General features: G+C 42.1%; 1 long non-coding RNA gene across 1 annotated transcript in view; it reads left to right on the forward strand.

Annotated features, from left to right (window-relative positions):
• Window positions 1-15,350, forward strand: part of LOC309519965 — a 28,058-nt gene that overhangs the window by 12,161 nt on the left and 547 nt on the right. The window contains exon 3 of the long non-coding RNA XR_014214089.1: window positions 7,072-7,156. This is a non-coding gene — a long non-coding RNA (uncharacterized lncRNA). The remainder of the gene's footprint in view (window positions 1-7,071; window positions 7,157-15,350) is intronic.

A 15,350-nucleotide genomic window follows, 5' to 3' on the forward strand; every position in this document is an offset into this window, starting at 1 on the left:
AGTAGGTAGTCCTTGGAAAAGTATGTGTGGCCCCTGGTAATTATTTTTCTGTCAAAAAATTTTCTTGAGCAGTATCCATCAATTAAAGAGAAAGGAAACTGCATTCAAAAACTCTAACACAGGCATAGGTAAACTCGGCCCTTCAGATGTTTTGGGACTACAGCTCCCATCATCCCTAGCTAACAGGACAAGTGGTCAGGGATGATGGGAGTTGTAGTCCCCAAACATCTGGAGGACTGAGTTGGCCTATGCCTGCTCTAGCAGGAGAAGGTAAATGTTGGTGAAACTGGCAGTGTAGAGTGGAGGGTGGTTCATAGAATCATAGAATCATAGAGTTGGAATAGACCACAAGGGCCATCGAGTCCAACCCCCTGCCAAGTAGGAAACACCATCAGAGCACTCCTGACATATGGTTGTCAAGCCTCTGCTTAAAGGCCTCCAAAGTAGGAGACTCCACCACACTCCATTCCACTGCCGAACAGCTCTTACTGTCAGGAAGTTCTTCCTAATGTTTAGGTGGAATCTTCTTTCTTGTAGTTTGGATCCATTGCTCCGTGTCCGCCTCTCTGGAGCAGCAGAAAACAACCTTTCTCCCTCCTCTATGTGACATCCCTTTATATATTTGAACATGGCTATCATATCACCCCTTAACCTCCTCTTCTCCAGGCTAAACATGCCCAGCTCCCTTAGCCGTTCCTCATAAGGCATCGTTTCCAGGCCTTTGACCATTTTGGTTGCCCTCCTCTGGACATGTTGTTGTGCTTAGCTAACTTTTGAGGTGGGTTCATTTCTTTCATTCCACATGTCCTCTCTGAAATGCTCTGCATTTTGCAGCCTCCCTGGATGCCCATGTCACCTAAAGTCTCCATCACTGGGCCTCCTTATAAATGCAGGGAAGTAAGGGAATTGCCTGGCATACACCTGGCAGCTGCCCATTGTTGCTGTGGTTGTTGTTGTTTTAAGTGAAGTCTTTTTATATCTAAAGAAATCAATACAGGAAGTTTGAAAAGAAGGGCAAAAGGAGGAAGCCTCAAAAACAAAATTGGTGAGCACAGTTATCTCACATACTCAGTAGATAGCGTCCATAACATCCCTTGTTTCAGTTCAAGCCCAGCTGGGGAGGCTGCACAGCACTGTGGCCGTGTTTAATGGAAAGAAAAACACACCACCAGCCCAACAAGACAACAACAAGTATCCACCAACAGCATACGAATCAATATGGCTAATCTGATTCAAAAACATCCACTCACACATGAAAGCAAAGCTCACTACAGTCAATCACAAAGAAACAACCACACCCTAGGCCAACCCCAACCTCTCTCACCACCAAAGGAACACACACAAATAGTAAAGAGAACCTGCACAAGTGATGCTGACGCAAAACCCCACCACATACATTAAGTAAGATAGAAACATCACCACCCAACCCCACCCCCATTCACCATGACCCCCTCCAACTCTTTCCCCCCTTTCTTCCTAATGTAACACTAATGTCTCAGCAAATGAAACTGATCTGTAGAAAATGTAACTTGAAACAAGAGACATTGCGCATACTTTTGTGAACCAAGAAATCTTTAATTAAAAAAAATACATTTAAAAAAGAAAAGAAAGAAAAGAAAAACACACCACCATCTTACAAGGATAAGGTAAGACCAAATGAAATTAGTCTTAAAAATTATAAAGAAATTCTGAAGTGCCTTGTGAAGGAGACAGGAAAACAGAAACCTCTTATCCAGGTTTTGGCACAGCACTACTTGTAATTTCACAAACAATAATCAACAGTGAAAAAACTCTCTCAGGAAGGTTGACAGACAGGTATGTCCTGGGGGCCTGAAGTCTCATCACAATGGGAACTGTTAGAAAGGAAGGGTGAATCTGTCAATTGTTGTATCTCTTGGTTTCTCATATTTCTAATCTTGAGCCAGTTCTTCACATTTCCACAGCAATTTTCAATTTTAAAAAATCCTCATGAAAATTCATCAGCATTTAGGTGTGAATTTCTCTGAATTTTTGTGTTATATACATTTTTTCAAAGCAATTTCCCTGATTTCAATGCATGCTTGTATGTTATTTTCACTATTGCATGCATTTTTGGGCACATACTTTAGTCAAATATATGCAGTTTTGAACCATTACTAGGCTGAAATCACAATGCAAAAATTTAAATAAATGTGTATTGGAAATGATGGCTGTGTTTCGGTTCATCAATTTTTTCAAAAAGTGTGACTTTGGTAGGTTCACTTTCAGATGTGAACTGAATCAAATGTCTTACCCATCCCTAGGCATGACACTGTGATCTCTGAATGCTGGGCAAACTCTGATCTGATCAAGCATGGCTCTTCTTTTGATCCTCTGTTCTATTTGTTTTGCCAGTGATCTTTCCCCCAGTAGATGGAGGTGTTTGAAACCAACTGCAAAACCGTAATGTTCACCCATTAGGTACGTCTTGGTTTGGGGTATGAGAAACAGAGGATTAATTATGTTTCTGATTTCTTGTGCTGCCAAGGAGAAAATTAATACAGTTGAACTTTCACTGACATCTTGCAATTGTGTATACTTATTAATAAAACTTGTCTATTAAAATTAGCAACAACGTAGCTGTTAATGTTAGACTTAAAATTCTGGATAACTGGTGCCTCTACAACAGTCATTACATCCAAACGGTAACAGAAAGGAAATAATTACATTCACTAATCACTTGGTTTAGTTGATGTAGGGAAAAGGGCAATGTCAGAAAACAGGTTCATGAAAAAGTCATCTATAGAAACACAATATTTTAAATAACAATGTGGGCAATTCAGCCCCAGCCTAGAGATGGGAGACTTCTTAAAAAAATAATAATCAAAAAAATAATAATAAATCAACATAATCATCATTCAGATAGCTAAATAAAAAAATAATCCAACTTCTGATAACAGATCAGCATTGAATGCAAAAGGTGGATCATTTAAAAATAGCATGAATTCTCACACAATTAATTAAAAACTAGCATAGATTGTCTCATTATTTTTGTAAGTGTTGAAGCTGCAAGTTTTTGCAGTTGACCCTCCACATTGTGAAATTTGAGACTTCCACCACATCAACACCATACATTTAAAGAACTGTTATACCACAATATTTAAAAGTCATGTCTTCCCCCAAAGAATACTGAGAACCGTAGTTACTCACTAAGAGTGCTGCAAGTTGAATGGAGATATATTCATCTTCCTAATGAGGGTCAGTAGCACAGATGTTGTAAAGGTGTGGTGATCTGCCATGGAACAACCCGACTGAAGAAGAAGATAACAGTAATTACCCGGACCTCGTTGCTGGTTGAGAAGAGTCCCTCATGACTGTTCAAACTTCAGGATCCAAAAAATGTAGGTCTGTCTCTGCATCTGCCTATACTAAGATGGAACATTGGCTGTTTCCATCTTGGGTGATGTTCTACTTTTAGGTAGGTGATTGCACTATTCAAATATGTATCCTAGATTGCTATCCCATACTGTGACGCCTCAAAACACCAGTATCTTTTTTTCTAAGCATTGACTGGAAAATTTGGAACCCCCAAAAATGCTTTATTTTCTTCCTAAGGAGCCATTACATCATGACTGTTTTGTTCCCATTTCATGGCATAGAGACAACAAGATCAAACAGAAGGAACCTTTTGCGCTGACATATTCTGACCAAGTCTATTCAGTTGCTGGTGGGCAAACTCCTTATTAGAGAATCACAAATAAAGCAAAAGGAATGGCTGAGTGAAAGAAGAGGGGCAAGGAAGGAAGTCTGGGGAAAGAGAGGCTTCTGTAAATAAACCAAACGCATTTGAAATAGCCAATTCAGAAAAGAATTCAGTGATCACCCTGATGTGAATGCCAGATCCCTTTATTTTCAGCAGTTATTGTTCGTACTGTGGCGCTGTGGCCTCTTGGGCTTGCCGATCGGAAGGTCAGCAGTTCAAATCTACAAGACGGGGTGAGTTTCTGTTGCTCTGTCCCAGCTCCTGCCAACCTAGCAGTTTGAAAGCATACCAGTGCAAGTAGATAAATAGGTACCACTGTGACAGGAAGGTAAATGGCATTTCCATGCACTCTGGCTTCAGTCATGGTGTCCCATTGTGTCAGAAGCGGTTTAGTCATGCTGGCCACATGACCAGGAAAGCTAGCTGTTGACAAACACTGGCTCCCTCGGCCTGAAGTGAGATGAGCACCGCCCCCCATAGTCATCTTTGACTGGACTTAACCTAAAAGGGGTCCTTTACCTTTACCTTACTGTTCTCCAGTGTATTAAGCATCATACACATGCACTAATGACTAGTTAGTGTGTTGCCAAGCTAAAATATTGAGCTTCCTAAGTTATGCACTCTCTTACGTAAGCTAAGGCAACAGCTTTTTAGCTTGAAGACTTAATGAACAGTTTTCAGGCATGTGTTATGATTATTACACAAATGTAACAGAATACTATCTTCTCTAATTAATCTGTAGCTCCAGTGTATCACTGTGGATATTAGATGGGGAAGAAAATATTAAGAACTCAGAAATATGGAGTAAGTGGCTTGAATACTTTACAAAAACATACATTAAAAGGGCAAATATTCTGAAAATAAGGAGAATAAAATTGCTCATAGTTCTATCTCAATGTAGAAGTCTTCCCATAAAACCTTTGATCTTTTATGTTTCCTGATTATCCTAAACTAAGAATATAACTGAATATCAATGGAGTAATTTGGGGTATGCTGAAACCTTTGGCATTTCCAGTTAATGGATCTGCAATAGCACTCATCAGGCATTCATTGATGAAAAGGCCTGCAGGACTGTACAGTTATCTCCATCCCTCATTGATATACTTCATGTTGTCAGCCCTCCCAAGCTGGCATGCAGTTGCGTGGGTCTGAAGGGTGCCATGATGATGCAAATGGCTTTCCAACATGGGGATAGGACCTTCCATGTGTTTGTGACTCCGCAGAGTTACTGCTGGTCAGAGTAGATAGCTGCTATGAAACTTGGTAGACATATGGCACTCAATTTTGGAAGGATGAAGTCAGTTTCTTTCTAGAAATACTTCCGTAGAGCCAATATTTTCTTACTTCTATCCAGTTCTTATATGGACTATTGACTAGATCCTAAGATCCAGTTCAAACTCAGAAATGAAACTTGATTCAGTCTTGGAACTTAATCCAGTCTAGTATCCCAAATGGAGTGACCATTGGACTTCATCTCATGTCTGTAGATGCCACTGATATAGCAGGTCACCAAGCCATAAGGCACAGGAGGTATTCCTTTACTCTGATCCTGACCCATCACTCTGGTGTTGATAATGTTTTCATGTCTTAAGTGCACCCACAACTGCATAAGACTTTGATAGCTGCACACAGCTATCCTTTGCTGTGATAATTTCATTAATATATCCCAACCAAGCCTAAACCAAACATGGGCACTTGAGAGCTGACCGGACCCTTCCTTTTCCCCTTCACTCCTTAGGACCTACACCTGGGACAGGAGGAAGCCTGTTCCTCAGTGGAATCTTCATGGTACTGCATGAGTAGATCCTGATCAGCTTGCACCTACTCATGAGTATCCAGTCCAGGACACTTGCTTTTACAAATGCCCCATTTGATTTACTCACAACACCTCAGGCTTTTCTACAACTAGTGTAGCATTCAGACTCAGCTGTGTCGGGAGAGAGAGATATAAACTATTTCCACATCTCCTCCACATGCCCTTTTCTTAATGGGATGTCAGGCTCATGAACGAACAGCCATAGCTGCATCCAAGTAATATGCAAATACACCCAAAGAATATGTGTAAAAGTCGCCCCCAAAGGAAGGCAAGATAGAAACAGCTATGTGTGGCTAACCTATTCGTGGGGAGGTAGAACCACCATTTCATTTGAGGGTACATTATCTCTCTCCCCCGCCCCACATACATAGGTACACATATATATTGTGTGTGTGTTTGTGTGTGCATGTATACACACACACATGTACTATATCATCAATCAACATAAAGAACTAAGTGCAAAGAGGTGCTCAGCAGCAGGCAGAAACATGGCCTAACACAAATTTGAAATACAGGCTAGCAAAGAACACTAAACTGTGGCTGCATAAGCTGTGACTAAAGTATTACATATCTCTCCTGAATGTAGTATTATAAAAGTGCTAATAGAGAATTTACAGATGTATTCTAAATGCCAGGGAAATTTAATCAGGTTCTCTTTGAAGCAGCCACTACTTTTTAAAAGGCCATCTTTTTGAAGTTTACCCACATCATATGGAGAATGACTAACAGGGACCTAAAATGCATTTTACACTTTGAATGTCTTGTGATTGAACAGAGTGCTTGTTGCAGATAGAGAAAGATAAGAGACCTCGGGTGCAATTGTGTTTTAGAACTCTGAGCTGTTATTCATTGAGCATCTATTCATTGAATCACAGTTTATAGCCCCATCAGTGAATACTGGCAAGTAGTTAAAGAATGTTTATCGGAAGAGAAATGGATGTTAAACCACAATTGAGCCATGAATCAAACTTTCACGGGAAGAAACAGAAAGCATCTTTTCCACGTGATTGCTAGCTGAAATGAAAGATTTAAAGTATGAGGTTTCTCTGAAGGGAGAGATTTATGGACTGGCTATTTGTGCTCTGTGGAAAAATTCTCCCTCCCCCCCCCCTTCATTCTCCATCAATTAATGAGAAAAGAACCTGCATGTGAAAATGATCAAAGGAGAAAGTAAATGTTGGTGAAATTCTTGTGGGTGGAGTGAAAGGCTTTTTTGTGTGCTTGCCTTTTGTGGTTTGCTGAAAGGTGGAAACCTGTCAATTATCCAATTAAGAAGAAAATAAATTGCACTTGAAAGCAATCAAAGGAGACAGAAAATTTCAGTGAAATTCTCACAGGTGGGTTGCAGGGTGTTTTATGTGCTTACATTTGTGGATGGAAAGAAATATTTGTGAGTGTCCTTCCTTCATTCTGCAAATCAGCTATCCATTGGTCTGTACTCTGAAGACTTACTGGGTTGCCTGTGCTTCGATCAGTGTCCTGGGGAAACATTATGATGCATCACCTTCTAAGGGGGACTTTTTCGATCAGGGAGTACGGGGTGCTACTGAGAGCTGGAAAGATGTTTAATAGAAAGAAAGAAAACCACACATCACCCCTGGCTACCTTGCAATGATAAGGTGAGGTCAACACCCATACCCATGTAATAATAATAATAATAATAAAAAAAAAATTAATAATATGCCCTGGAAAAAAGACAGGAAAATAGAATCTTCTTTGATGGCAGTGGAAAACTCAAGAACTTGTAAAATAGATTTTGTCACAGCTCTGCTGATTGTGATGGTGATTTTGCTTAGACCTGACTTTGAAATGTCTGCCTTGTTGATGATTTGCCAAAAGCAATCATGAGAATGACCTTGTCTGAAATTAGAGAGGGTTTGTGGCCGTGATTTGTTTTCCAGGGTTGGGGTGGTTACATTGTGATAATTCATGGGAAAAGAAAAATCTGTTTGCCACCAGAGCCTAAAATAAAGAAGCTAGACAGATCATGTTGTTGAGTTAATAAAACACAAACTGATTGCATATTTTATTAACTTAACACTATGATCTGCAGGGATCAATTTCTGTAGGAAAAGCTCACTCTTGGGAGACCCCAGCCGACCAGCCTGTGGGACGGATTCAACATTGTGCTTATGTGATTGTTCCATCAGCTTGCTAGAGGGAATGGCCACACCCCTCTCCTCGCCTGCTTGCCTGTTCTGGGGTTCTCCTATCCACTCCTGAGCGAATTTTGGGGGTGTGGGGGGGATGAGATGGGGCAAATCCCTCCTTGCAAGGGGAAGCCCTTACTCAGGGCCTCTACTGATGGGAATCACTCATTGAATCCCACTCTGCATTTACAGTGGTACCTCGGGTTACATACGCTTCAGGTTACATACACTTCAGGTTACAGACTCCACTAACCCAGAAATAGTGCTTCAGGTTAAGAACTTTGCTTCAGGATGAGAGCAGAAATTGTGCTCCGGCGGCGTGGCAGCAGCAGGAGGCCCCATTAGCTAAAGTGGTGCTTCAGGTTAAGAACAGATTCAGGTTAAGTACGGACCTCCGGAATGAATTGAGTACTTAACCCAAGGTACCACTGTATTTGGATGAGCCAGCCACTGGCCATGGAGGGAGGTTCCTTTCCCTAAACATCTTCTTTTGAGTCAGCCTTTCTGAGCAGCCCCACTTCTCTGAGTGGATGTCTGAGTCCCAAGGGTGATCCATATCCTGCCCACAGGTTTCACAACAACCCTGTTCACCTTCAGAAGTGCCTAAGGCACCTTCACCTAGCATCACTCTTACCTGACATAAGGTGTGAAGATGCAGGCATGGACATATCCAAATGTGTTGTTCTGATTTTTGCCAGAGCTTTCTGGAGGGGAAATGTCCACAGAGCGGCTCAGTTTTAAAGCACACTTAACATGCAAAACATATAGGAAGGAAAATTGAAATGTCACTTTACTGAGAAAACACTATAAGCAAGGAGGGAACTGGTGCTGACCAGAGATAATGCATAATGTAAAAGGGGAACAAAATGCAGAAACATCAATAAAGGTCATTTGTGGTATGAAGAAAATATCCATAGATTTCAGCCATGTGAGGTTTATGAATAGGAGCCCTCTTTTAGGCTTCACAGAGAACCACCACAGATTTATTTGGGATAAAAATAGGATGACACAAACACAGCAAAATGTCAGGCTTAATTTAAAACAAATCAGCATTTCTGAACAGTATGAATTCATAGAATGATAGAATCATCAATTTGGAAGGGACCGTGATGATCAACTAGTCCAAATCACTGCAATGCAAGAATATTTTACGCAACATGGGGCTTGAACCCACAACCTTGAGATTAAGAGCCTCATGCTCTTCCAATTGAGGTAACCTTCCATCACCTTCAACAGGTAGTCCAGCTGCACCCCTATCTGGACAGGGGTACCCCCACGTCTGCTCTGGTAACCATAAATCATCTGGATCACCAATAGGAAGCTGACGCTGAATGACTTAAGATCAAGGGTGTTAAATAACTGATTTTGGTAACTATGTGTCAATCAAAGAGTAACAATTAAAAGAATTAACAAAAAATAATGAGAGAAGGGGGAAAAAACCAGAAACTTACTTTCAAATGCAAAATCAGAGGACATACCAATTTCCTGCTTGCAAAGCAACAAACCATCTCCAATACTGTGAATGGAGAAAGAATTCATCTTAGGCTGCAGACTTCAGAATACCTATCAGGAAGTAAATCCTACTGAATTAAGTTGAACATACTTCTGAGCACAGTTATTTTGGATCAGCTGGAAGAACTTGAGAGCTTGCTGAAATAGAGATAAAGGATTGATCCTATGACTTGAAGATGCTGGTGCCTTTAATGGAAAGAAGGGAGATGGACAGATGACATTGGAACAAAACCTAATGTATCTTAATCCCTAGGAAGCATCTGCCATTTCCAGTGATCATTTCATCATTTCAGGTGTATAGTGTGGTCATCCACATTCAGATTTAAGGTAAAGAAATCACAGGCCCAACATCTTCACCCACCATGGTGGGGCAAATGTCAGGGTTGCATCAGGACCTGGTGCATTGTGGGGGAACGAAAAGGGTGACACTGTTGCTGGGGAATAAGGTTACCAATGCTTACTCGTTTTGATGGGTGTATGCTAATTCCAAGGTCAGAGGCATAATATATCTGAATACCCAGGGGCGCCGACTTATAAAAAATATTGGGGGAGCCCATGAATAATAAATAATGAATAATAAATGAAAGCTCATGAATAATAAATAAGCTCATGAATATGCAAATAAAGTGGCGCCTCCTCCTCGTGAGCGAATAGGGGAGAGCGTGCTGCGCCTATTAATCAGCTCCGAAGGAAATTGGGTGGAGCTTTTGCTCGGGAGGGAGGGCAGGAGGCATGCAGCCCGACCCTGTGCATTTTGGGCTGAGGGAGGGGCGGTGATGGCGCTCTGCTGGAGGGGCGCCCAAGATTATTGGGGGGCTGAGCCCCCCCAAACGAATTTTTGAGGGGGCTCGGGCCCCCTCAGGCCCCATGGAGTCGGCGCCTATGTGAATACCACTTGCTTCCAGGGAACAGCAGCGCATGGGAGCTACTGCCCTTACATCCAGCTTGTGGGCTTCACAAAGGCATATGGTTGTCAGCTGTGGAAAACAAGATGCTAGACTAGGCACAACAACTCTGTTCTCTTCGTAAAGAGACCCCTGACCATTAGGTCCAGTCACGGACAACTCTGGGGTTGTGGCGTTCATCTCACTTTATTAGCCGAGGGAGCTGGCATACAGCTTCCAGGTCATGTGACTAAGCCACTTCTGGCAAACCAGATCAGCACACGGAAACACCGTTTACCATTCCTGCTGGAGCGGTACCTATTTATCTACTTGCACTTTGTGCTTTTGAACTGCTAGGTTGGCAGGAGCAGGGACTGAGCAATGGGAGCTCACCCAGTTGCAGGGATTTGAACCGCTGACCTTCTGATCGGCAAGCCCTATGCTCTGTGAGCTGGGCATGTTTAGCCTGGAGAAGAGGAGGTTAAGGGGTGATATGATAGCCATGTTCAAATATATAAAAGGACATAGAGGAGGGAGAAAAGTTGTTTTCTGCTGCTCCAGAGAAGTGGACACGGAGCAATGGATCCAAACTACAAGAAAGAAGATTCCACCTAAACATTAGGAAGAACTTCCTGACAGTAAGAGCTGTTCGACAGTGGAATTTGCTGCCAAGGAGTGTGGTGGAGTCTCCTTCTTTGGAGGTCTTTAAGCAGAGGCTTGACAACCATATGTCAGGAGTGCTCTGATGGTGTTTCGTGCTTGGCAGGGGGTTGGACTCGATGGCCCTTGTGGTCTCTTCCAACTCTATGATTCTATTCTATGGTTTAACCCACAGCACCACCCACATCCCTTTTTCTCTTCATAGTCATCTCCATTACTCTGTCCCCTGGGACCATACCAAACCAAAAGAGATTCAAATTCACAGTTTACATTGACATCAGAATATGTTTTGTACATAGTGAGAAAGCAAGTGAATGAGCCTGCCCTAAAACACTCATTAACTGATATTATAATTTTGGCTGGTGGTCAAAGTAGTCCTGTCACCAATTTTCACCAAGTTTTCAGCAACATCAGAGGAGCCTGATAAGGTTTTCACCCAGTAAAAGCACCTGAAGACTCTCAAAAGGAAAGAGCTTTCACAAGACTAAGAAAATTGCTTAGGTAAAGTGAAATAATTCTAATAAGATTAGTATAATCTCCTACACAAACTTTAGATAAATCTCAGTGAAATTGTGGGGGGTTCCCCACTCCCATGTCCATAGGGTGTGCAATATTCATTGCTGAAAATGTGTTGGATAACACAGGGATACTTTAAAAAATCAAGATATCAATTTCACTTCCTCTTTCTGACTATTGAATCTTCTTTTGATTTACAGCCAAGATGGACACCTAAAGTGTCACCAGTGGTTTTCCCGGCCTCTTTAAAGATGATCTCATTAGGAAAATGAAATTGGCCTTAATTATATTAATGATAATAGCTGTGAACTGTGCACAATTAATTCTGTCACTGTACATATCTGCAATATTAACTGATCACTCCTCTGCTGGGTAAGTGGGTATTAATTAGGGGAAAGAAACAACTCAGTCTGAAACCATCTATGACAAATTCCATGCAACAATGCTACTTCAGTGGGTTTGTTTTTATGTAGTAAAATATTTAGTGGTCAATGTAAATTGTAGGAAAAATATATTTGGCGGTGGCTAGATTAGTACTAAAAGGACTTTCGTTTATTCCCTCTGCATGACTTTAAATGTAAGCTAGGCTGCAGTCATATAAACAGTTACCTGGAATTGTAGAGCAATCTTGACCATATCTCCACAGAAAGAAGTCCTATTGGATTCAATAGAGCTTACTTCAAGGTAAGAGGGTTTAGAATACCACAGTATATCGTATCTAATTTCTATCCTACCCTTTTGCCAAGGGTCTCTGAACACCATAGTTTAGATTATCTCATTTTAATCTCACAAGTACCCTATGTGAGGTTGATCAGCCCAAAATATGACTGTCCCAAGATCATTTGGGGGAGCATCATGGCTGAGTGAGAGTTTAAACCCAGATCTCTCCAAGCTAAATTCAAACCTTCTGCTACATCACAATGGCTCCATTATTATCTGTTTTAATTTGTTTGGTCTATTTATAATTGCAAAGAACAATTATCTTTCAATTTGAGAAAATCTGGCATTGGGCCCTTAAAATTTCTTTTATGTAGCTTTTAAAAGAAATGTGAGTGCACATCAAGGAAAATTCAATGGGCTGGTTACGAATGCTCTAATAGTTTACATTGCCTTCTCTGTCAGAACCTGAGGGGAAGTGTATCAATTTGTGAATGACTAATGTCATTCTTCCGCATAGACCCTCTCTTGTCAGAGTTCATTTATGTCGAAAGGGGGGAAAAGACTAACAAAGTTTCACAATGCATAATTTTTCTGCCTGAAAAAGGAGAGAAGTTTCACACAAGGAGTGACATGCTTTATTGAGGTATTAATATTGAAACACACAGACCGCATGATATATGTATATATTGCTTGGATAAATCACCCAAACAATCTGCATTCCATGAGACACTTTTATTGGGTCTTTTGGAAGGTGTCAGCATAAACATTCTGGATCAAATGATAATGTCACTGTGCTCCTTGTGTGCGGCGGTTTCTAAAACTGGTTTGGCACCCTGTATCACCCTGTCACCCTGTAGGGACGCGGGTGGCGCTGTGGGCTAAAGCCTCAGCGCCTAGGGCTTGCCGATCGAAAGGTCGGCGGTTCGAATCCCCGCGGTGGGGTGCGCTCCCGCTGCTCGGTCCCAGCGCCTGCCAACCTAGCAGTTCGAAAGCACCCCCGGGGGCAAGTAGATAAATAGGTACCGCTTACCAGCGGGAAGGTAAACGGCGTTCCGTGTGCGGCTCTGGCTCGCCAGAGCAGCGTTGTCACGCTGGCCACGTGACCCGGAAGTGTCTCCGGACAGCGCTGGCCCCCGGCCAATAAATGTGAGATGGGCGCACAAACCCCAGAGTCTGTCAAGACTGGCCCGTTCGGGCAGGGGTACCTTTACCTTTACCTTTATCCCCCCTGAAGCAATCTGAGTCTTAAGGCAACCAGCATTTATAACTTTTCAATGAAGGAATATGCTGCTAAAGTACTGAAATCTTTGGGATGTAGCCAGGATAAATACACCCCTTGGAATGGGATGGAGAATGCGATGGGAGCCAGTGTGGTGTAGTGGTTAAGAGCAGTAGACTCGTAATCTGGTGAACCGGGTTTGCTTCCCTGCTCCTCCACATGCAGCTGCTGGGTGACCTTGGGCTAGTCACACTTCTCTGAAGTCTCTCAGCCCCACTCATCTCACAGAGTGTTTGTTGTGGGGGAGGAAGGGAAAGGAAAATGTTAGCCACTTTGAGACTCCTTCGGGTAGTGATAAAGCGGAATATCAAATCCAAACTCTTCTTCTCTCTTCTTCGTCTTGCCTATCTATAAACCACTGTGTATGCAAATATGTTGCTGCTAGTCAAAAGGGAGGGAGGTAGGTAAATAAAGAGAGAGAGAGAGAGAGAGATTGATTGTACTAATCAGGGGTCAGCAACTTTTTTCAGTCGTGGGCCCGTGCACTGTCCCTCAGACCATGTGGTGGGCCGGACTATTTTTTTTTTGGGGGGGGGAATGAACAAACTTCTATGCCCCACAAATAACCCAGAGATGCATTTTAAATAAAAGGACACATTCTACTCATGTAAAAACATGCTGATTCCTGGACCGTCCGCTGGCCGGATTGAGAAGGCAATTGGGCCAGATCCAGCCCCTGGTACTAATCATATTTTTAAAGCCAGACCAACTAAGGGGAGGATGTGGGAGTGGGGTGGTTCCTGCATACTGGGAATGGTTGTGATGTTTGCAGGAGAACTGTGGTGTATGTGTTTAAACCTCCCCTACCAAAGGCTGCAGAGGTTTGCCTTGACACATTCATGCTGCCCTTGTATGCTCATTGAAACCTACCAGCATGCAGGGGCCCTAGGTCACTGGGCGGCCATTGGGCTGAAGGGAAACAGGCAGCTTGCCACTTTCTTCTTTTGGGGGCCCAAATAAGGGGGTGGGGTGACATTGTGGCACCCCATGAATCCCTTGATTGGATACTTTAAACTATAACAGGGGCACATTTCCTTGAAACTTAAGGAATCACAGAGAAGGATGAAATAGAAGTTGTGTTACTAAGACAATTCCCTTTGATTCATTAGAATTACAATACTCCCAAAAACCCATGATAGATATAACACACCTTTCCCATATTTACTCCTGTTTAATGCAGTTGCCTGGTTTTCTGCTCCCTCCCATTTTGCAGATTTTCATGATGAAATACGGGATCCATTTTAAAAAGTTTGCAGGTTAATTGCTGCCGTTATAACGTAAAAATATTCCAACTGTATTCTTGAAACCAATTCCCATTGTAAAGAGGAAAAAACTCTTAAGTTATCCAGAACTTTTAAGAATTATTTATCACCCAGCATAACACAGTAGGTGTTTTAGAACTGTTGTTTATGCATTGATGTTTGAAATATGATCATAGCCTGTCTGCAAGCACTTCCAGAAAATTGTACAAGCACTGAGCAGAAAGCTGAAAATGTCACCAAAGGGGGGGGGAAGGGTGGCAATACGATTTCTTTGAAATATAGTTGAGAGTTGAGTAACCTGTGAAAAGTTGGTTTGATGGTCTTGCTGATTTCACAGTTTAATTCAAATGCTTTAAATCCTTTTACAAACAACACCGACTGTGGTGTTCTTTAAGTGTTACAGGAGAGGAAGGGGAGATATTTCTGGGGCTTCATCCCAAAGTGTTAGAATCACTTTTAAAGGCCTGCCAACACATAGGGAGGGCTGATTCCAAGAAACTTTTCAATGGGATCAGTTTCTTTCTCTATATAGAGCAGAGCTTTCCAAACTGTATATCATGGCATGTTTGTGGGTCTGCTGCAGTGTCTAGGTGCAAACGCTCCCAGCACTCTTCCAAGGGCTGGGAATGGGTTCGGTTAACCTCAGGTTTGCTAGTAAAACTGAATTACTTTGTCATGAAATGATGCATGTCTAAACAGTGTGTCACCAACATGAAAAGTCTGGAAGGCTCTGCTGTAGAGCATCCATTTGATGGAAAAGACCCACCCATTTACTCTGCCTACAACTGTACTTCTCTAAAGATATAGAAATATAAATATGTCTGCAATCTTTAATTCACTGATAGGGACACAGCTGGGCTTACTCCTGAGCAGAGTTTCCTAGGACTGTG

Source organism: Podarcis vaucheri (genome assembly GCF_965113315.1).
Source record: "Podarcis vaucheri genome assembly, chromosome: 1".
In the NCBI taxonomy this organism is placed as follows: domain Eukaryota; kingdom Metazoa; phylum Chordata; class Lepidosauria; order Squamata; family Lacertidae; genus Podarcis; species Podarcis vaucheri.